This window comes from Tursiops truncatus, chromosome 10 (genome assembly GCF_011762595.2).
Source record: "Tursiops truncatus isolate mTurTru1 chromosome 10, mTurTru1.mat.Y, whole genome shotgun sequence".
NCBI lineage: Eukaryota > Metazoa > Chordata > Mammalia > Artiodactyla > Delphinidae > Tursiops > Tursiops truncatus.
In genome coordinates, this window is record NC_047043.1 from 15,360,658 (window position 1) to 15,384,491 (window position 23,834).

Consider the following 23,834-nt stretch of genomic DNA (forward strand, 5'->3'; position numbering starts at 1 on the left):
TTCAGTACTGTCTAATAAATGCAATTGGACAGTTCTATAATATCTTTCATTGTAGCAAAGATTTGGCTTTGCTGGGAACAAGTTCCATATGCTGAACTCTGTCCATTTCAAGCCCAACAGAGTAGTGTTAGAACCATCATTATCCTTTAGTCGGTCACTAATATTCCACGTTAAAAGACGCATGATCAAAGTGGAGGAATGTTGTGCAGGCACATAGGTCCTACTAGGAGGGAAAACTTTTGGCTGAGTCTCAGGCAAAACGGCCTCTTGAACTCCAAATGTCACCCTTACCTGCTTCTGTCTGTCTGAAATAGTGCATAAGCTATCATCAGTCTCTGTGATCTGACTTCCTCAGCTGTAAAATGGGATAATAATAAGACTGAGCTCATTAGGCTGTTGGGGGGAGTAAATGAAATAACAGACATGAAGTATTTGTCACAAGACCTGCCAGAGCAGAACAGAAGCTAGAAAAAAAAAGCTGAGATGATCCACCAATTAATTGGAGCCACTTAAATCTTGATAATGAGGCCCTACTGTGTGTCAATCACTTTAAGGGGTGCTTTTCTTACATCATCCCAAGCAATCCCCACAATTCTGTTAGACAGTTACTATTCCCATTGTACACATAAAACAATGTTGCAGTTTATAGGAACCTGGTTCAGAGAGTTTCAGCAGTTCTCTCCAGGTTGCACAGATTCTGATGCAAGGATTCTGGGATTAAGGTCTATGCACTTTCTCTGATTAAAAAAAAAAAAGCTGAAGAACAAATGCAGGAGAACTTTTTGTGCTAGAAAAATACCAAAGCCCCATAAATGTTTTTTCCTCAGAGAATTTTTATAGATAATATTTAGTTTAATAAAACAGGAAAATTTTTTTTTTTTTTTTTGCGGTACGTGGGCCTCTCACTGCTGTGGCCTCTCCCGTTGCGGAGCACAGGCTCCAGACGCGCAGGCTCAGCGGCCATGGCTCACGGGCCCAGCCCCGCTGCGGCATGTGGGATTCTCCCGGACCGGGGCACTAACCCATGTCCCCTGCATCGGCAGGCGGACTCTCAACCACTGCGCCACCAGGGAAGCCCAGGAAAATGTTTTTAACAATATCATCAAGTATGGAGAGATTCAATGATAGAAACTAGAATATTAGGCATCTTTAGCATTGAATAAATGAGTTTCAGAGTAACTCTGTTACCTTGCCAGCCATCTCAGCTCAAACTTGTCCTGCTTCACACGTGGGGGATAAAGATAACCAGTCAAATTTTCTATTTGTCAAAATTTCCTGGTAAAACTGCCAGAATGCCTAACTTAGTTTAAAAAAAGAGAAAGAAAGAAAAGGGTTGGTTTGGGATACAACCTACAAAAGAACAAGGATGCTTTTATCCGCATTTATACAGAGATTTTTTAAATGTTTACTTGTAATATGATTAGTGTTTGAAAAGATTTATCTAGTATAAAAATAGTTTTAAAGTTGTAAAAAATGTTTTAAATAAATAAGAGGCTCTGAGAACCATCTAGCATTTACAACATTGTTAAGTACTGATTGAAGTGTCATTTTAGTAAAGCTCCTAACATTTCTTGCATAAACTAGTGCCCTTATATGTCGACATAAACACTTTCTCCATTGCAAACAGTATGTAGTCTTGGCTCTTAACAAAGATGGATACCTCGAACAAGGGATTAGTATTAGCATTTCTTCACCAAATGGTGAAAATTCATTATGACCTTTTCCTCTAATATATCGTTGTATAATCTATATTATATTTAGACCCAAGAAACTAGTATAAGAATTTCCATGGGGAGAAAGGTGGCATTTTATTGTAAGTCAGAGAGATTTTTCCATACAGGCACTGCTACCCTTCCTGTATGTATAAATTAATAGAAGATTTTTTTAAAACTTAGTTTAAAATATATATATATATATAAAACATATATAAATATATAAAACACAGAGAGGACATTAATACTATTTTGTATTTTTTCTCCAACTCAGTGCAGTCCTGTTCTTTGATTTGTATGTTTTTGTATCTATCACCACTCCGAGTACCTAAGATGCTAAAATGCTGGATTCTGAGACACAACCATTAGGATAGTTGTTACATATTTAATTTCATGCTCCACTCGGCATAAAGCAGTGGTGGGACTACAGACCAAAGCAAATTAAGTGGCTTCTTAGATAATTTCCTGCTTAATTGAAAGCAGGTAGCTTTTTAAAAGTAATAATTGGCATTGTTTCAAATGATTGTAAAGTTCTTTCTTTTTTTTTTTTCATACATGGTTATAGGGTAACATTCTACTTAGTCCAAGCACAATGGGTTGGGAGTCTCCCACTAAGTCTAAGGGACAAAAATGTGACCTAGTTCTGGTGACAAATGAATGGAACACTCCATGGAGGCGTGTGGATAAGGAGCAAGGTGGAGGAGAAGAAGAAAATACACACATATACACATATATGTACACATAGATATATCTTTTTTTCATTAACATGTACAATAAATTAGATTTCCTTTCTATCACCCTGCTTTACTCTTAGCATTGGTTTAATGTTAGCAAGTGGTCAGTTATGAGATTGGTAGCCCCAGTTCATATCTAACAGACTGGGCTTCCTCATTACAGTATAAAACTAACCTTCAGCTGTGCTATACTCTATATGACTATAGGAGATGCAGTCCTAGAGTGAGTGAGTGTCAGCATACTAATAAGGAAGACATAAAGGAATTAGTTTTGATATAAATGCCTCTATAATAAGTAGACTATGGAGTTCCGTTTTGCCAGGAGTCAGTATTCAGAACTTTTCAAATAAATTAGATCTGCTAAAAACCTTTTAAGTTACAAAAAAGAGGGAATGCTTTCTTGTTGCCTAGATGTAAGGGAAAAACAGAGAGTCAGAGAGAAAGAGAGACAGAATGAGGCAGAGAGAGGAACAGGTGTTCTTCAGAACCAAACATTTTAAAACACTACAAGGGAAATGCACACACTGAATTTTTACATTCAATTGCCAAGACGACTCATGCAACTGCTAATGGTGTACATCAGCACCCTAGAGCCATGGGATAAGTGCTAGAGGTGCATTTTTGGTATTTACTAAAATTCTAACTTGTCCGAGTCTCTCTCTCTCTCTCTCTCTCTTTTAAAATTGAAGTTACAGTGGATTTACAATGTTGTGTTAGTTTCAGGTGTGCATCATAGTGATAGTGATTCATTTTTGTTTTGTTTTTTGACAGATTATATTCCATTATAGGTTATTACAAGATATTGGGTATAATTCCTGGTGTTATACAGTAAATCCTTGCTGTATAAGGATAATAATAAGAGGATATGAAGTTCTAGAAAGAATATGAAACTGAAAATTCAAATACTGGCAATAACTGCTCTAGACACTAAGGATGGTGCTAAGAGAACTCCATCAGGTACCTCATAAGTTATAAAGATAGTCTTAGGGAATATTAGTTTTGAAACTGGTTAGGTTCTCAGTTTCTTCTCATATTTTGGCATATTTGACATATTTTGGCATTCTTCCAACATTACTCTCCTCAGTACTCAATACAATTTTTCAGAGATTCCTAAAGGAAAAATCAATAGTTGGTTGTTGCTTGAAAAGATGATGCCTGAGTTTCTGGCTTGAGTATCTGAATTAATGGAGATGCTGTTTAATGAGACAGAGAACACAGATGAGAGGGAGAATTTAGGCCTGTTGAAATTGAACAGCCAGCGACACATCTAATTGGAGATATCCAGTGATAATTAGAGACCCAATCCATGAATCTGGATTTAAGAGAGAGATCTAAAGACATACATTTGGAATCTTTTAGTTTTTTCATACCGCTTTGAATTGGACAACATTATCCAGGGTCAGTACATAAAGGAAGAAGAGTGCAGAACCCCACATCACATGAACATTTAAGGACTAGGTAGAAAGAAAGAAAGAGAGAAAGAAAGAGAGAGAGAGAAAGAGAGAGAGAGAGGAAGGAAGGAAGGAAGGAAGGAAGGAAGGAAGAAAGAAAGAAAAGAAAGAAAGAGAAAGAAAGGAAGAGAGAGAGAGAGGAAAAGAAAGAAAGGAAGAAGGGAGGGAGGGGGAGGTGGGAGGAAGAAAAGAAAGAAAGGAAGAAACTCTCAAAAGAAAATGAGAAAGTAAAGAGAAGTAGGAAGAATTTCACTTAATGAAATTTCCAGGCCCTTAACCTCTAACTTTCTTCCAGCCTTTCACTTACTGTTTGTGCTCTACTGCCTTCCCTATTCAATCCCATTACAATCACTTTTACCTCTCCTTTGCACTGTCAATAGTCTTTCTTATTGACTTAAACCACTACCCTACCATACTTTCTGCTTTGGATCAATTTTTAAAAATCCACATTTTTATAATATATTTACAACGATATCTTCCCTATAACTACCTTTCTGGCTGTTACTGAGCCTAAGAATAAGAGACTTCCAAGGTACGCCCTCTGGCTCAAACACCCAGCCCAAGTATTTAGCTTGCATAATCACTGTATAAGTGCTATATTGAGTATGACAATGGGAAGAAATACTAATATTTAAACATATATCATTTGTTAGTCTTGCTCTCTGATACATCTTTTACGTATATTTACTCTTAAAAACCATGAATTAATTTTACTGGCTTTTAAAAAGCTAAGAACCTTACCCCAAATCTCATTAAAATACAGATATCCTGCTTCCAGAAGTCTTGTCCATGCCACCAGTCTCAGCTGCCTTCCAAAGAATAAGAAGGTATTATTCCCTCCATCAAAGTATTTTCTCTGTTGGGAAAGATGAAAATCCACTTATACTAAAATAATTTGAAAATGGTACAAACCTAACAGAAATAGATACTGAGACCCCTTCATAATCTACAATGTACCACAAAGAGGTATAGCTCAATGGTTCTCAACTCTGGCTGTACTTTTTTAGAATCACCCATGGTGGTTTTAGAAAACATTGGGTCTTTCCAGAAAGATGCACCAGAAGTACTTTTCCCTAGTCTTTCTCCTAAGTACAACTAAAAACACATTGTGAAAAATAAGCATAAAATGACTGAAGACAAAGTGAAAAGAAGTAGGCAAACCAGTAGGGAAACTACAAAATGCTAAGGAAAGGAATCAAACAAAGTCTAAATAAGTGGAGAGACATACTGTGTTCCTAGATTGGGAGACCCCATATAGTAAAGTTGTCAATTCTTCCCAAATTGATATACAGTTTAACACAATTCCTATCAAATATCCCAGCAAGGTTTATTCCAAAATGTGTATGGAAAGGGAATGGAACTAGAATAGCTTTTAAAAAACGTACAAAGCGAATGATATCGGAGGAATCAGGCTACCCAATTTCAAGGCTTATTACATAGCCACAGTTGTCAAGACAGTGTGGTGTATATGGAAAGATGGATATATAGATCAATAGAACAAAACAGGGAAGCCAGAAATAGACCCCCACGAATACTACCAACTGATTTTTCCAAAGGTACAAAAGCAAGTTAATGGAGAAAAGATAGTCTTTTTCAACAAATTGGACATTCACAGGCAAAATATGCACCTTGATTTAAATGTCACACCTTATATAATAATTAACTTAAAATGGATTATAGACTTGAACGTAAACTGTGAAACTGTAAAACTTTTAAAGGAAAACATAGGAACAAGTCTTCAAGATCTAGGACTTGGTGGAAATTTCTTAGACACGACACCAAAAGCATGACACATTTTTAAAAATCAAAATATTGGACTTCCTCAAAATTAAAAACTTTGCTCTCCAGAAGAGTCTTTTAAGAGTATAAAATGACTGGGACAAACTACTTGCAAACTGCATGTCTGATAAAAGACTCATATCTAGAATTTATGAACAACTCTCAAAACTCAGCAGAAACAAAACAATCTAATGAGAAAATGGGCAAAAAACATGAAGAGAAACTTCACTGAAAAGAATATGTGGATGGCAAATAAAGACATAAAAAGATGTTCAACATCACTAGTATTAGGAAAATGCAAATTAATAACATCATGGTGAGAAATCACTGGACACATATCAGAACAGTTAAAATAAAAAATGCTGGCAAGGATGGGAGAAACTGGCTGTCTCATGCATTACCGTTGGGACAGTAAAATAGTACCGCATTTCTGGAAAATAGTTTGGTAGTTTCTTAAAAAACTAAACATATACTTACCATATGAGCCAGCAATCACACTCCTGGGCATTTATCCCAGAGAAATGAAAACTCATATCCACAGAAAAACCTATACATGAATGTTCATAGCAGCTTTATTTAGAACAGCCCCCAAGAAAGGAAACAACCACAATGTCCTACAATAGGTGAATAATTAAACTGTGATACATTCATATGATGAAAAACATCTCAGTAACAGAAAGGAATAAACTATTGTTACATGCAACAACTTGTAGGGATCTCAAGGGCATTACGCTGAATGAAAAAAGCCAATCTCAGAAGGTCACAAGCTTGTATGAATCAATTTATATAACATTCTCAAAAGGACAAAATAATAGAGATGGAGAATAGACAAACGGTTGCCAAGGGTTAGGGATGGCGTGTGTGTATGGCAGGAGACTAAAAAGGGACTACACCAGGAAGATCTTTGTTGTGTTGGAATAGTTCCATGTCTTGACTGTGCTAGTGGTTATAAGAATCTGCAAGCGATGAGAAGACACAGAATTATAGGAACACTTTATACCAATGTCAATTTCCTGATTTTATAACTGTTCTATAGTTATGTGAAATGTAAACAATGGTGGAAACAAAGTAAAGGATATATGGAACCTCTTTGTACTATCTTTGCAAATTCCTGTTAATCTATAATTCGAAATAAAGTTAAAAAAAAAAATAGATGTCCAGGCCATACTGCAGGACAAGTAAACAAAAATCTCTAGGTAAGGAACCTAGCCAGCTGTATTTTTTAAAAGTTCATGGGGTAATTCTAAAGTATGGCTAAGGTTTGGAACCACTGGCAGTTCATGCTATTACTGAAACTACAGGGACTGAAACACCTGTGATTAAGTCTAGTTGAAGATAGGAAGGAAGAAAATAAATATGCAAATCTATTTTAGGTCTCTTGAGGGTCTCCCCCCACAACGTTGAAACCTGGCATTTAAAAGAATCCAAATAATGTGGATGGGATAATCAGTCATCTATTATGTTATAGACCATTTTATACAAAAATGCCAACCCCAATAGACTGTTCTTTTGATTCTAAAGCATTTGGTATCGATGTTACAATTTTCAAACGCTAAGGAGCAATTACAATCACATTTAAATATGCAGCAATTTTAGAAAATTAATGTTTCACTAACTCCTCATTTTTGATGGGTAACAAAATGAGTTCGAGGGTTTAAAAAAAATAATTTAACAAACTGCTGACTGCTACCAGCAGTTTCCTGGGAAACGTGAAAAGTAAATATTCCAATCTTGAACGTGAATTCTAATATATTAGTTATTTTTACTAACGATCATTAACTACCACGTAGTAGTCTCAGAACTGTGCCTAGTGTGGTTAGTAATCATTCCTTAGCACCATCATGAAAAGATACTCACCGTGTATCTATTCAATTGGGTCAGGAGATTGAAAGTTTAGGAAAGAGTCCTTCTCTGCCTTCGAAGGGTTTAAAATCCGTTTGAAGACAGAACCAAATATATAAACAATAAATAAAGCAAAGATGGATATGCTGAAATCTGGACTCATAAAGGGGCCAAAGTGCTTGTTTTTACTGGAGGTATTTTTGCAAGAGCTAGAAAGGGAATTTGTATCCTCTGGGCTCAAGAATCCCGCAGATGAGCAGCTTCGGCAATGCAAATTTATGCTATCCGTGGGAGGGTTTCGCTTAGTTCTCAGCTGTGGACTTACTTCCAAAAATGCAGCTGTTCTGAAGCAAGAGGTTTGTCCAAAAAAAGTGAAATACAGCATAAGGTATTACCTTCCATCCAACCCTGGTCAATAGCTAACTACTTCCCTCCCTTCCGCCCTCCCACACCCACCTCCGCCACCTTCAGGGCTTAAAGATTTTTGTATGGGGGGGGAGGGTGGAAGTGGGTTGCATACTGAACTATTTGCCTTACTTCGAAAACCACCGGCCTCTTCCATCTCTCCTCCTCTCTCTCTCTCTCTCCCTCCCTCTCTCCTTTTCTCCTAACCTCGCTCCCTCCAAATACGACCCTCACGCACACTCCATTCTAATTTACAGCACTACAACTTCCCAGATCTGTTTTCTCTTCTGGAAGGATTTATCCTTTTGGAAGCGTTCAGTTCCTAACTGTCGTGAAGTCTGATTTAAAAGCAAAATAAGAAGCACTACGTTTTAAGAGGGGATAGTGCAAATTCTTATTAAAAAGTTGTTTTGTGATTGTGGGAGATAATCAACACCTACCCCGGCATTCTCTAAGACAGCTGAGGTTTACCATTTTCGCTATTCCGGCAATAAATATTTCCTCCTTTTGCTCTACGCCTTTTGGCAGGAGTCTTGACTCTGCAGGTGTTAGCGCTGCAAGGGCTGAACCCAACCGCCAATAGGGCTGCCGAGGCTAGCATGGGATGCTGCCCAGCAAAACACAGAGCCCAGGGAGACCGCGACGGAAAAGGGAGGCTGCGAGCACGCTTCAGAAGAGATTGGGACTAGAGCCCTAGAAAACTAGAGAGAGTGCATTTCCCGGCAGGGGGAACCCGCAGGAGCCTGGAAAAAGAGAAAGAGACAGAGAGAGAGAGAGAAAGAATGAAAGAAACCCACCCCCGCGCTCTTGGGCTCAGCGCGAGCGAGAGAGCGCGCGGGCTGCCGGGGCTGCTCCAGCTGGAAGTCATTGCGCCGGGTGGCGTCGGCGTTGTCACGGCGACCGCCCTGCCGGCGCCAGCGGAGGGGGGGAGGCGGGCTCGGTGAATGGGTGACGTCACGCGGCCGGCGCCAGGCAGTCTGGGCGGCCGAGCCAATGAATCAGCTGTCGGGGGAGAGAGCGCGGCGCGCGGGAGGAGGGTGCTGGAATGCGCCGGGAGCCGCGCGGCCCGGGCGCAGGGAGGCGCTCCGCTCCGTCCCGCCCCGCCGGTCCCGGGGCGATTGGCGCGTTCCTGGCGAAGCTGGGCTGGCGCTCCCTTTTCCTCGCGCCGGGGCTGCCGCTGGGACCCCTAACTTTGTGCCAGTTCCCCCACCAGCGCGCGCTCTGCAGGGAGGCCCGGGAGCTGGGCCTGGTACGGTTAGAGAGGACTTGTTTTCCAGCTATTGTGACTATGCCATTTACTCATTAAAAAAGGGAAAACAAAATAAAACTTGTCCTCGTAGATAAAGTGGACTTTGAAAGTGTTGAATTGCTTCACTGTGGCCTTACTGTGTGCTCTGCATTGTGCTGGAATCACAAAAAAAAAAAAAGAAAAAGAAAAAATCAGGGCTCACAAGAGTTTAAGATTGTACAGGGAAGAACGAAATGTAACAAATTCATGATTCAGGCCTGGAGCCGACTGCATTTTCTTCCATTATTGCATTGTGCTGTACTATACAGTGTCTTTAAGCGTCTGGAAGGTGAAGGCTCCAATTTTTCAGTGCTTTTGTTTTGTTTTTCCTCTGCCCTGTCTTGCTGTCCATTAGACAGTGACCTCCAGAAAGCCAAGTACTGGGTCATGGCTATTTTAGCAGCCCCAGCGTTTAGCACTCTCTCAGACAGGGTAAGCAATCTAAATTGTGATGGATAATCTACAATGCAAGAGCAAATAATCTTTGAGTAAAGGCTTGCGTCAAATGAATACCCCTGAATTCCTAAACATCTATTTTGGGTGCTTACTTGTTGGCTTTTGGTGGTGTCAAGAGTGGTGATGCATCGTTACTGAAACTGGAAAACTAAAGAGTATGGCCTGAACGTTAGAGAAGATGTCCAATCTGCTGCAGTCACTCCCCTCTCTGGGTTTCTTCATCTGTAAAAGGAGTAGATGTGGTGAGATGTTCTCTTAAGACCCCTAAAGTTCTATAAGCCCATCATTGTATTTATCAACCATTAAAACTAAATTTGAGTTTACTATTCCTATTCCATTGTGGTAAACACAATGATCATTCATTCAAACACAATGATCATTCATTCAACGAACAGTTCAGGGTGCCTGAACTCAGTATGTGAGTACTAGAAGTTTTGGTTGAATTTTTTTTTAAGTTAGAAGATAGGATCTCTGACCTGAAAATCTTTAAAGATATGCAAGTAAGAAATAAACTAGAGGACTTCCCTGGTGGCGCAGTGGTTGAGAGTCCGCCTGCCGATGCAGGGGACGCGGGTTCGTGCCCCGGTCCGGGAAGATCCCACATACCACGGAGCGGCTGGGCCCGTGAGCCATGGCTGCTGAGCCTGCGCGTCCAGAGCCTGTGCTCCGCAACGGGAGAGGCCACAGCAGTGAGAGGCCCGCGTACTGCAAAACAAACAAACAAAAAAAACAAAACAAAACAAAGAAATAAACTAGAAACCAAAAGAAGACGCTAATAAGCTGTTACAGACCAGTGCATCTCAAAGTTTGATGTGCATTCAAGTCACCTGGCATCTGGTTGAAATGCAGACTCAGGTGCAGGTTGCAATTCCAGATGTATTACAGGCGTCCAAGTGTTGCTGGCCCATGCACCACAATTTGAGTAAAGAGCATCTACACTACAAAGTAGTAATCATGTCTTAAGTAAGTATATGATGGGTGTAAGGTGGTGTTATTTCCTGAAAGCCTCTGGAGGAGGTGAGTTTGAGCCAAGTGTCTGAGGATATGACAGGCTGAGGGGAATGAAAACACTTTCAGGAGAAGAAACAGCATAAATAACGACAGACACTAGAGGGAAAGGAGCAAGAAATTAGTAGGGCAGTGGAGAGGATTTTGTTTGACTTCAATTAAGAAATATTTTGGAGAGCTACAAAAGATGAGATTGGATATTTGCTGCTGGGGGATGGGTAGTATGATAATGAAATAGGGAATTTACAATTTTAGAGCTGAAAAGAACCTTAGACATTATTAGCCCCAACTAATTTGCTACAGATGAGGAAACTGAGTAGCAAAATGATTGCATTAGGTAATGGCAGAGCTCGGAGTGGAAGCCAACCTGAAAATTGTAGATTGCATATATTCTGTAGATAGCAGAGCTCTTGATGGAAGGAAAACCATTTGTTATTGTTGGGCAAAGTGGAAATATGAAGGAAGAATGAAAGCAAGAGAGACAGACCTATAGGAAATAATTTAATAGTCGAAGCATGGAGTTTCAGATAAGGTCTGGGAGATGAGGAAATAAAGGGAAAGATTTAATCTGAAAAATTTTGGTTTTATATAAGTTATAATGCCTGAAACCAGCTGATTAAGTCATCTTTTTTCCTGTAAGAGAATTCCCTCCATCCTTCTCATATTCCAATCCAATGTTTTTCAAACCTGACTCACATAGGCATCACCCCAGTAACTTAAAAAAAAAAAAAAAAAAAGAATGCCTGGGCTCCACCCCACATGAATTTAATCAGACTCTCTGGGAGTAGAGTCCCGGCATCAGAATTTTTAAAAGCTCCCCAGGTGATTATAATGTCCAGCCAGTGTTGAGAATCCCTAATCCTAATATATAGTCAGCAGCTCATTTCAGAGACTTCATTTCTGCTCCTGAACATTTCCCCTAGTGCTAACTATTATACGGTAGTTACAATATCATTTTTAATACTTGGTAGATTTTGTGGTGGATTTTGATGGTTTATAGCACATTCTCTATGCTCAATGTCTTCTATCCCTCATTACTGTCATGGCTTAGTTGTGAACATATCCTGATATCTCTCATTGGCAAGAAAAGGAAAAGTGATTTGGCACATTATTGGATGGAAATGATAAACCCGGTCTATGAAACTATATGGTACCATAGTGTGGCAGTGTGTTGCCTTATAGTTATTTTATCTTAGCTTTAACAATCTACATTAATAGCCTCTTTAGGATTACAGCTGATGAAAGAGGTAAGTACGTAAAATACCTACTTGGGGGGCTTCCCTGGTGGCGCAGTGGTTGAGAGTCCGCCTGCCGATGCGGGGTACACGGGTTCGTGCCCCGGTCCGGGAGGCTCCCACATGCCGCGGAGCGGTTGGGCCCGTGAGCCATGGACGCTGAGCCTGCGCGCCGGGAGCCTGCGCGTCGGGAGCCTGTGCTCCGCAACGGGAGAGGCCGCAGCAGTGAGAGGCCCGCGTACCGCAAAAGAAAAAAAAAAAAAAAAACCTACTGGGACCCGTGGAACTTTTATTTTCAGTCTTCACTCGAAAAAGTTTTAGTTTTTGCTGAAAAGATAATCCAGAAAGTGAAAAGTCCTTGTGGCTTTTTCTTTGGTGACTAACTTAACTTTTAAACTTGCATGGATTCATTCATTTCCCTAAAAATAATTGAGTACCTACTATGTGCAGGTATTTTTTCAGGTATGAGGATGCCAAGAAAAGAAAAGCAATTTTTCTGTCTTCAAAGAGGAAAGGATAAGCACAATTAATTTAAGGTATTTTATTTATTCAGTCTGGACATTTAAAAGGTACTTGACTTTTCCACACCATCTTACAGCTGCATTCTGTATTTTTAAAAATTCAATTCATTCAGTTAAAAAAAAAAATCTAATGCATCTATGTGTTCAAAAACCAGATGAAAGAGAATTTTCCCGTTCATTCTTGTCCTACATCTGCCTAATTTCCCACTCACACCCCACAGAAGTTGCTATTGTTAATTTCTTGTGTACCGTTCCAGAGTATTTCTATGAATATACAAGCAAAGAGAAATAGATTCTTATTTTCCACATTTTTACATTGTTTTGTAACTTTAAAATATTGCAAGGTTTTTTTTCTATATCGGCCACATTCTTTTTCATTTTGTTATACCTCCATAATATTCTATTGTCTAGAAGTACCATAACTTATTTATCTTACTCCTATTGATGGTGACCTACGTTGTTTACAATCTTTTATTACAAAGCTGCATAAATAACCCTGTATCTGTGACATTTTACACGTGTGAGTTTATTTGTAGGAGAAACTCCTGCAAGTGAAATTACTTGGTCTCTAAAGAGTGTATTTAACATTCCTGACTCTTTCTTTAAGCTAAATTCCTGGGCACGGGATTGCTGAATTGAAAGGCGTAAATATTTTTAAGGTTTTGATATTTACTGACAAATTGCCATCTGAAAAGTTTGTGTTGATTCATATTCTCACTTGCATAGTAAGTAAGTACCCATTTCTCTGAAACCTTGCCAGCACTGGAAGTGAATTTTTTTCTTTTTTTATAAATCTTTGTTCATTTACTAGGTAAAGAATGGTTATATATATATATATTTTTTTTTTAACAGGCATTTCTATAACTCTTAGATAGTTAAAATTTGATTCCATTCGCCACTGCATGATCAGGGACTTGTTTGTTCATTTCACTTGTCCAGTTTTGAAGAAGTTTTATTTTTCTTACTGATTTTCAATAAATGGCTTATATTTATTAATATAACTAATAATAATGGCACATATTTATTAAACCTCTACCTTGTTCCAGGTGTTGTGCTGTGCATCTTTAATTGGTCCTGTATATTGTAAATATTTTATCTGAGTTTGGTATGTGTCTTTAATCCTTATTCCAACAGTATTTCCACCTAAAAACTTACAGAGGCTTTAAAAATTATGTGATAAAATAAATTAATATTTTATGTTTTTTGTCACTTTCCTTTAACACATAAAAAGTCTATGCCATTCGAAAATCAGATTAGCCTTCATCTTTATTTTTTCAAATTCCTGAAGGATTTTGAATAATTTTTTTAAACCCAGATCATATATACACACATAAACATGAGTATTTTCAGTTATCTACCTACAATGTAACTATCTTTTCTGTTTTAATAAAACATTTATATCCTTTTTTTAAAAATTATTTAAAAAAATACAGATAACTAAAAAAGGGGGGGGACTCAGATTATCCACAATCTCACGAACCTGAGACAGTCCTTATTAACATTCAGAGTAAATCCAGATGGTTTTCTATACACAAATATCTATGTATAAATATATGTATATAAATACATATATATACACACATATATATTTTACAAAAATGGCAGTACACTCTGCATATATTTTGTAACTCACTTCCCCCACTCCCCTTAGCTACACACAGGTGAATATCTTCCTATGTCAATAGCTCTACATCCTCATCATTAGTCATCCATTGTATGGAGGAGAGCTCTCTAATGAGATAATTTGGAAGGCAACCTGGGCAGAAGCATTCCAGGAGAAACCTCACCTGCCTGTTCGATGTTCATCTGATCAGAATTTCCTAAGGCAATTTAATTCTATTGTTTCTCAAAGACTTTCAGTTTCACTGAGGGCCTAACTGCCAGCAAAAATGGCTAACATAGCGGTCAATCATTAACCTACCCCAACAAGAGACAGCTCAGAAAGAAAACGAAAATCCTTTCTTAGCAAGGCATGGCTCAAAATAGTCCTCTAGACTTGTTTTCTTCAGTTTGCTTTCTCTCCTCTTTCCCACACTTCCTTCTCTTTCCCCTACCCACTTGACATGCATGTCTCCTTTTAGATAATTTTAAACTTATGCCCCTTATTCATTTCATAACAAAAGTAATGACAGGATTTGCTCTCCCAGAGATCTGACCTTAGGTTTGTTCTAACTGCAGCAGTAGCATAGACCCTTCCATCAATTATGAATGTATTCATGTGTGCAGAGGCTATAGTAGGCCAAAGGTAATGTTACCTTATTCTGGAGACTTACCCTTATAAATAAATAATGAAATGTTTCTGTGAAATGCCTTTAGCAAAGGCAGGAGAAAGCATTACTTCTCAAAAGACTAAACATTTTAAAGATTAAAAACTTTAAAACACCCAGAGTTCCTCAAGAGAATATAAACCATTTATATGAAAAGAAAGAAAGAAAGAAAAAGAAAGACATGAACTGGAAACTCTATAATGCTCAACTGAGTAGCCAAAGTTCTCTAGTTGGCAAGTGTAGAATCTAAGTGAACAATCAGGAATTCCCTGGCGGTCCAGTGGTTAGGACTCAGTGCTCTCACTGCCAGGCCCCTGGTAGGGGAACTAAGATCCCACAAGCCACTGGCGGGGCCAAAAGAAAAAAAAAAAGGGGGAGTATAAGTGAACAGTCAGAGAACCTAAAATAGATTCTTGGATATGCAAGGACACATCTCTGTACCTCCAAACATTTTCTTACATTGTACATTTAAAAGAATAAAATCTCTACACTTAAAAATCTTCACTCCCTAAAAAGTAATTCAGATAGAAGGCAGAGACTGAAAAAAAAAAAAATCTTCACTCCTATCTATTAAGCATAATATTAGAACATGGCAATAAATAATTTCAATGACAGTGATATAACCTAGTGGTATGTATGATAGATTTTTATTATTAAACATCTTTTTTCTCTGTTTCAACTAATTCATGTTAGGCTTGTGTATTAAGCTAGATATTCAAGTCTAGGTAGTAATTCAGAGAGCTTCACGAAGCACAGTTAAGCGGTAGCTTCCAAATGATCTGTTCTGTACTGTGTATTCTAGTCCTCTTTCTAGCAAAGTAGAAAATACTTTGTGGTTGCCACTAGAGGGCAAATAGCCTCCTGGACTCCTCTTTGACCAAAGAGTTTCTCAGTCCAGGCAGTCAGTTTTCAGTTTCTCATATAACCTAGTCTTAAATCTTACATTGCCAACTCTTAGCCAACCCACAGGCTCCGCAAGCTAAGAAGTTTAAAAGTCGAGATTTAAATGTGCTCTTTTACCATTTTACCAAATGGTCCCCTTTGGGATGATAGATCTCTTCCCTGATCACTTCCCTTCCAACCTTCTTATCCTAACCCTTTCCCATCTAGATCTTAAACCACACTGCTCTGCCAATAAGGTAACCTAACCTCACAGCACTCAACAGCAATCTTAGACCTTAGAGTGGCAAAAAATGCACTCTCCAGTCTGATTGATTTCTGCTTACCTTTCCCATCTCATATCCTACCACTCGCACTGCACCAGTTCAGAATTGCTCACAGTTCCTTAAACATGCCCTTGTTCATGCCCTTGTGTCTTTGCTTGGGCTTCTATCTGAGATGCTGGCGCTGCCCACCACACATTATTGAAGACTCAGCTCAGACGTTACCTATGAGAAGCTTTATAGTCTCTGCTGATCCCCTGCTCACCCCTCTTCCTTTTTCTAAGCAGTGGATTTCGTTTCTCCCTCCCGTTAGCTCCTCCGTGTGTACAGAGACATCTTGTACACACCTCTGTTAACAATGCTAACTCTGCTACTGTGATTATGTCTAGTAGAATATGAATGTTCAATCTACTTTGAAATGTAAACTCACCTGTTTTGTCTTTTCTTCGCTGCATTAGAAGTTGTTAGGAGTTCTAGAAGAAAGATGGAATGCAAACAACCCCCCTCCTCTCCAGGAAGCAGACACCAGGCAATTGTGGTTTTTGAAGACTGGGTTCTCTCTGCCCTTGAGTAAGGAGGTACAAGATTTCTGCTGATAAAAATTTGGATTCTGTTGCTAGTTAAAAGAAGCAATTAGGACTTTAAGCATAAAGAAATATTTGGAATCTGGAGAGGCTGAGGTAGACCGGAAAAGGTTCAAAGAGGCCGAACATCATTGCCCAGAGTTAGGAAAATGATCTGAAATACAGCTGCTGCCTGGAGGTGCCCAGTGAGTGAGCTTAGCAAAGAGCCCCATGACAGGCAATGATGAAGTACTCAGGAGTGGTGCTGAATAAACCCTGCACAGCCCTCACCAAAGGACTGTCTAGTTGAGTGGGAGTTCTACTTCAACTAGAAAAATAATCACAAGATGTGATTCTCAGCCTATGATCAAGTATTTTTGTCTTTTTATTTTTCAGACCAAAACAAACTACTCCTAAAAACTATCAAAGATCACTTGTCATGGTGATCATTTTGTAATGTATATCAAGTCACTATGTTGTACACCTGAAACTAGTAATATTGTAAGTCAATTATACTTCAATTAAAAAACACAAAAACCTTTTAACAATCATTAAAAACAAAGGAGTGTCTGAGAAATCATCACAGCCAAGAGGAATCTTAAGGAGACATAGCAACTAAATAAAAAGTGGTGTTCTGGATGGGATCGTGGAACAGAAGAAGGACATTAAATGAAAACTAAAGAAATGTGATAAAGTGTAGACTTTAGTTAATCACAATGTATCAGGATTGGTTTGGAAATTACATTTATATATATAATATCAAGGTAAAATGTTAATAATAGGGGAAGCTAGTGTGGGGTATATGGAATCTCTCTGTTCTACCTTTCCAATGACTTTGTAAATCTAAAACTGTTCTAGAGACTAAAGTTTATTTTCAAAAGAAGGAATAGGAGGAAGAGGGAGAGAAGAAAAACACAAACTAACCTGTGAGAATGTCTCCTCCAAAACCTTTGGAAAGCTGGACATGCCCAGGGCACCTGGACCCATGAGTGCCTTGAGTGCAGGGACTGGTCAGGTCATGCTAATAGATATCCCCAGTACCTGGTTTTAATAAGCGATCAATGCATAACATAATTATTAAATTAATATTTCTTTCCAATAAGAGAGTAGCAAGAGAGAATGTTTTTCTTGTGATGATAAATAAAACTGCAAAATGTATTGTTTGCTTAAGTTGAAAAAAAAATTTTGTAGGACTATCCAGTTCAACAATGTTTGTCCTGACAGTTAGAAAGAGTATTGTAAGACTACCTAGTATCTTAGCACAGAAAATAAAACAAATTCCATTCTTTAAGAATATTGCCATTTTTCTGATGTTAACCTGGAAGAAAACCATACTTTTCATAGTGAGATGTTAAAATTGAGTCAGAAAATACATAAACAGAGATCAGGTACAAAACATCCAAGTAGTTTTAAGTAAAGAACAAAGGTTAAATTTGTTTTTCATATGAAAGGAAGCAAACATGTTACAATTCTCCTAAGTACTAATATTTGAAGTACATAGACTGAAAATAGAATGTGCTCATATATTTTTATATAAAAATTGTTGTCTAATATGTTTTTTTAGTTTAGTGCAGGTCTCTTGGCAAATGATACTTATCAAATAGCATTTTATCCAGAGGGGTATTTCAAAATAATTTGGAATAGAAACTGAAAACAATTTTTTTGCATAGCTCATGATATTTGTCAATATCAATATGGTAAGGTATAGTAGAAATGTACACTCAAAGGAAGAAGGTGTGGAAGAAAAGATGGCCAAAAAATAAAGGTTTCAGATAATGAATTCAAAAGCTTTTCCTCTGCCAGCATTCTGTGCAGTGACTGAAGCAACTGGGGGTCTTGCTGATGACTCAGGACCCTGCTAAGCTGTCTTGCTTATCACAAGGGAGGCTATCAACCACACAAATATAAGGCTGTAACCCTCTCTCCTTGGCAAGGAGGAAAAAAGCCTAATAGATTTTTAGTTTGAACAGGCAACTCCCACTCATATTTTATTCTGGACATATTGTGAGAAAGGTAAAAAGGTCAATTTTTTTTGTACTTTCAGAATATATTTAAATCAGTGATGTTTTAAAATACACTCACTTCCAGATATATATTAAAATATATTCAAGATAATATATTAATTCCAGATGATGATTAATTACATGAAGTAGATTCTATTTCTCTCCCAAAATAAAATAAGAGGAATGAAGAAGAGGAGAGAATGAAGAAATACATGTGATGGGAGGCAACAGGGTGGAAAGGGCTCTAGGTGGTTTAGAGAGGAAAGAAGATTGGGTGGAGATATCTCTGTGCCAATAACTCTATGGTTCTACTGTGCTTGGGAATTTCACATTCACTTTCTAATTTTCTTAACAATTTCAATAGATCAATTCTTATCCATAGTTTAGACATGAGACATTCAGAGAGTTTAGTAACTGGTCCAAGGTCATTCACCCAGTAAGAAGCAGACCCAGGTATCAAACCTAGATCTACTTGATTCTATAGACTATGGAACCTACCATACTATCTCTCAGCATTTTCCTGTCAAAACTTTTCAGGTATGATTTGGGGTTGGAGGTTTTGATAGGTTAATTCCCATGTATCAAAGCTACTGGAGGTCCAAGTCATTGTTGAAGCTAATGGAACTTCATCAGTTCTCTCAACTTTTTTTGATATCTATAATCTTTGCTATGCTTTGTGGTCTACAAAGAAAGATTTCATTACTTCTGCCAAATGCTTTATGCTATACTATAAATCAGGACAATCTTCAATTTATTGCACTGGTACCATTCATGCTACATCTGCACTCACAATGTTTAGAGCAGTGCTCAAAATCTAATATTCTGGTTGTTTTTTATGGCTCAGATAGTGTTTTAATTCTGTACATTTCTTTTGGTTCATTGTTATTGTTTCTAGTTCTCTGAAGACACTTTTCATCTTGTCTTTTAATTTCTTAAAATAGGAATGGTGGTCTGTATCTGAAAAGTCCGTTATCTGGATCCCATGTGGTTCTGTTTGTCTTGTCCATTTTTCTTTTGGATTTTGGTCACATCCTGTCTCCTTGTTTACCTGGTTATTATTGATCATCAGACGCTGTATATGATAATCATCAAGAGATTTTGTATGACGCTATATGCCTCCAGAGAGAAGGTGCATATGCTATAGGCAGACAGCTAGGTTAGCGGCACTAATAACCCCTAACCTCCTTAATCTAATCAGCAAATGGAGGCCATCTGAAGTTGGGTTTCAGTGAGAATCGGTCTATTTCTAGTTCACTGTTATTCCTGGGTATAGCCCTTCTGGGTCCAAACTGACTGCCTGAGACATTTACCAAGATCTCTACTCCTTGGCTAACACTACATCCAATTCTGGGGCCCCTACCTCCATGTGTCTGTGTCCAAAGCTCTCAGTCCTCACCGTCTCAGCCAGAGCTTTCAGAATCAGCAATCACATTTGAGAGAAAAGTGGACCCAAATACCAGGTTCACCTCTGTGGACTTCCAATCCTCTCCCAGATCTTGACTTCACAATTCTTCACAGTCTTGCTGGCTTTGCACTGATTTTATACTTTTTTTTTTTTTTTTTAATATTTAGTCCAGCTTCTCTAGCTGCTCTCAGTGGAAAGGTTGGTCCAAAACAATCTATGCTGTGGTTGCTGGAAGAGAATTCACCCATACAGTATCAATCATTTTAAAATTTATTGTCAGTGTAAAAATACAGTTTCTATGAAAAAGTTGAGATATTTGGCTTCTCAAAAAAAAAAAAAAAGAAAAACCTACAGCAAACTGACCCTAAGTTCCTGCATGTCAGCTATCTGTTGAATCAGAGTAAGGGCTGTCACTTTGAGATGGGTCAGGCATGATTCTAGTTCACAAGTGTTTCCAACATTCTACTTTATTGCACCAGCTGCCTTTGTTCATTTCTGCTACTTACCTGGCTCCTCTAGGCATTTGCTTTTGTGACCCCCGGTTCAAGTGACTATTTATAAGTTAGGCAACAGAGACCCAAATAGGCTAAATCGAGTTCTTTTCCCAGAAAATTAGCACCCAGCAGCAACAGAGATTTTGCTTACCCCCACTAATAACCCTCAGAACTAAAGATATTTCTGTCCACATAATACAGTTGAGGTAGATCACACAACTTCTTTTTTTTTTTTTTTTTTTTTTGCGGTACACGGGCCTCTCACTGTTGTGGCCTCTCCCGTTGCGGAGCACAGTCTCTGGACGTGCAGGCTCAGCGGCCATGGCTCACGGGCCCAGCCGCTCCACGGCATGTGGAATCTTCCCGGACCGGGGCACGAACCCGCGTCCCCTGCATCGGCAGGCGGACTCTCAACCACTGCGCCACCAGGGAAGCCCACACAACTTCATTTTTATAATATATTCCATAATGAGTTTGCATCCATAAACATTTCTCTTTTTTACTTGCTAACTCACAAATTTTGATTATCTAATCATGACCAAGCAATTCTAATCTATATCAATTGCTTAAAGACTTACAGTTTCTTCTTTGAGTCTCATTTCCTTGTTTCCTCAGTTGGACTAATTAAATGATCGTGCATGGCATTTTGCAAAAATTAATTTGGGTAATAGTGAATATTCAGTTTGGGGGGAAAGATCAACTTTCTCATGCATTCTATCCATGATTGGCAAATGTTCATTGTCTCTCACTCATCAAATATTTGAGCAGACACCCTGTGCAAGGCACTGTCCTAAATGCTAAAGATGCCAAGATGAATAAGACAGGGGCCCTGACCTATAAAACTCACTGTAGTAGGGAGATAGACACGACAAGCAATCATACAACACTCAGTGATAAATACTATAATTAAATTATGAGCAAAGAGCTATAGGAGTGAGTGACTATGTATGTCCTGAGGAGTAGGGAAAAAAGGCTTCTCAGAGGAAGTAGCATTTCAACCTATTCCTATATGGATGATTTAGATGTTGGTCAAGCAAAGAAGAGAAAGGAGGGCTTTGTAGTTTCTTGCATAAACCACACGGCCCCATAAGTTCCCTCTGCTTTCCCTGCTTCAAATTCTTTCCTCCAGCAATCCATTCTCTACACTGATCTTTCCAAAGCAAAATTTGATTGTTGGTTCCCCATCCTCTGCATGATTAATTCAGACCCCTCAGTTGGCATCCAAGGTCTTTGTCATCCCAAGCCCCCAACCACACATCCAGTTCCAGTCCCTGCCATGTTTCCCAGGCAAGGCATGAACACTCAAAAGGCCATGCTACCTCATGCTTCCATGTCTTTTGCATGAGTTTCCTCTCCTCCGTGCAGGTCTTCTATGCTTCTTTCCCCAGCACTCTGGGAATACCTCTATTAGCACTTATCCACTGTACAATAAAGCCTGGCTATCCTGTCTCGGTTCATGCAAAAGACTAATGGGTCCACAGAGCTCAGCTCAGGGCTTAGCACAAAGTAGTTCTCAATACCTGTTTTGGGTGAATGAACAAACTAAAGAAACATTGTGATGCTTACTGTAGCTACAGGTCAAGGGATAAGGGATAAACTGGAAGGAGATAAGATACATAAGATAGTAACTAGGTATGAAGATAACTATATCTCAGAAGATTATATACACATTTTCATGTAGATGATACTGCTAAATCTCTGATACTGCCCTTTGCTTAAGTCCAGGAGTGTATCACAGTTAATAGGGTTTTCAATGTTTTGACTTAAAAGAGCCCTTGCTAAATTCTGACAATAAAGGGGAATACCAGATGACCTGAGATTTCCATCAGATATATAAATTGCCTGAAGTAACACATAATGATGGCTACATCTTTGAAGTTAAGGTTTTTCCAAGGCTTATATCTGTGCTATTTCTATTTATTCTTCCTGATTCCAAACCTAAGTCTCTATCCATTAGATCTGAGGTCTTTATAGCTCTAACACTGGTCCTAATTTTCCTCAAAGGTTGGAGCTCTAGATGCAGTTTGGTATCCTGGATTGGCTCCTGGAAAAGAAAAAGAACGTTAGTGGAAAAATGGGTTAAATTCAAGTCAAGTCTGTAATTTAGTTAATAGTAATATAACAAGGTTAAGTTCGTAATCATCACAAATGTACCATAGTTATGAAAGATGTTAACATCTGGGGAAACTGAGTAAAAGGTACATGGGAACTCTCTGTTCTATTTTTGCAACTTTTCTGTACATCTAAAATTATTCCAAATGAAAGTTTATTTTTTAAAAAAGTTGGAGCGGTAAGAATTATGTTCATATATATCACCTACAGAGAAATCAGATTCACTTAAAGATTGCCTCATGATGTAACACTACAACCTGATATGACTCAGGCACCCCAAAATGCAGGATATTTATGGCTTCCTTTATAAATATATTTCTGTGCTGCTTTTTGCCTTCCAGACCAGTTGGATTTTATATTTGTATTCTAGGGGAAAGGCATAGGTAGCTTGTTTTTTATGCTTATTGTCTTCACCCAGAACTGATATTCCCAGGATCCCTCATTAAGCTAGAAAAGTCACTAGGAATTAATCCATAATCCTTTAGTAATAACACTAAACAAAGAACAGCAAAAAAAAATTTTACAGTAGAAATTCTTTGGTGGTGTATTTCTTTTTCTCTTTATTCGTTGTTCCAATAATTCATGTCTGTTGTAGAACATTTAGGAAATAAAGACAGAAAATTATTTTGTTTTTATTGGTATAAATAATACTTTATTGTGATAAATAAGGGGAAAAGGAAACATTCAATGTACTGCCATTACATGGCATTTAAGGTGACTGTGGAAACAATAAAATGCTAAATTATGTGATGATAAGCAGATGCTTCTAGGTAATGTCAAGTAAACAGTGCACAACTTAACATAGCAGGCAGCATGTTTCACTGGGTAACTCCCATGGTGCGTACCTATACAAATACAATCTGAATAATTGAAAACCAAAACCTTTAAACATCCATTGACTTGAAATACCAGATAATTAGGAAAACTAGCGAATCTACACTGTAGAGAATGTAAGTTTAATGGTGATGTTATTGAGTCACTCTTCTCCAAGACCACAGGCCAGGAAAGGGGCCTCTTCTCCCCAAAGCCACTAAGAAGAGCATTCTCTCTGAGCATGTGAGGAAATATTATCCTTATAAATGTGATCATGAAAGCCACAGGCAAAAAGGATCAAATAGAGGAGGGGCTAGTGGGAATGATGTAATCATGAAAAATTGTATTTGATTCCTACAAAGCCACTGGACAAGTGAGGAGATTAGACTCATAACCAGAGTTTCTGGGTAGCTGTCAGAGCTGTTTCCTGCCCACAGTTGAGGAAGTGAAAACATACGGTGCCCTCACAGACCACCTGGAAAACACCTGATCTGGGGTAGTCAGAGCTGAAAGGAGGGTAGCAAATAAGAGGTGTTCTAAATGACAGATCTTAGTGTCAAAGGTGCTGGCTGAAGGGACTGCT

The 23,834-nt window shown here is 38.5% G+C and overlaps 1 long non-coding RNA gene across 1 annotated transcript in view; it reads right to left on the minus strand.

The window, feature by feature from the left end:
• Positions 1 to 23,834, minus strand: part of LOC109551580 (uncharacterized) — a 382,304-nt gene that overhangs the window by 336,710 nt on the left and 21,760 nt on the right. Inside the window, exons 3-6 of the long non-coding RNA XR_004528378.2 lie at positions 22,963 to 23,024; positions 21,646 to 22,370; positions 9,760 to 10,372; positions 4,639 to 4,753 (exon numbers count right to left, since the gene is read on the minus strand). This is a non-coding gene — a long non-coding RNA (uncharacterized lncRNA). The remainder of the gene's footprint in view (positions 1 to 4,638; positions 4,754 to 9,759; positions 10,373 to 21,645; positions 22,371 to 22,962; positions 23,025 to 23,834) is intronic.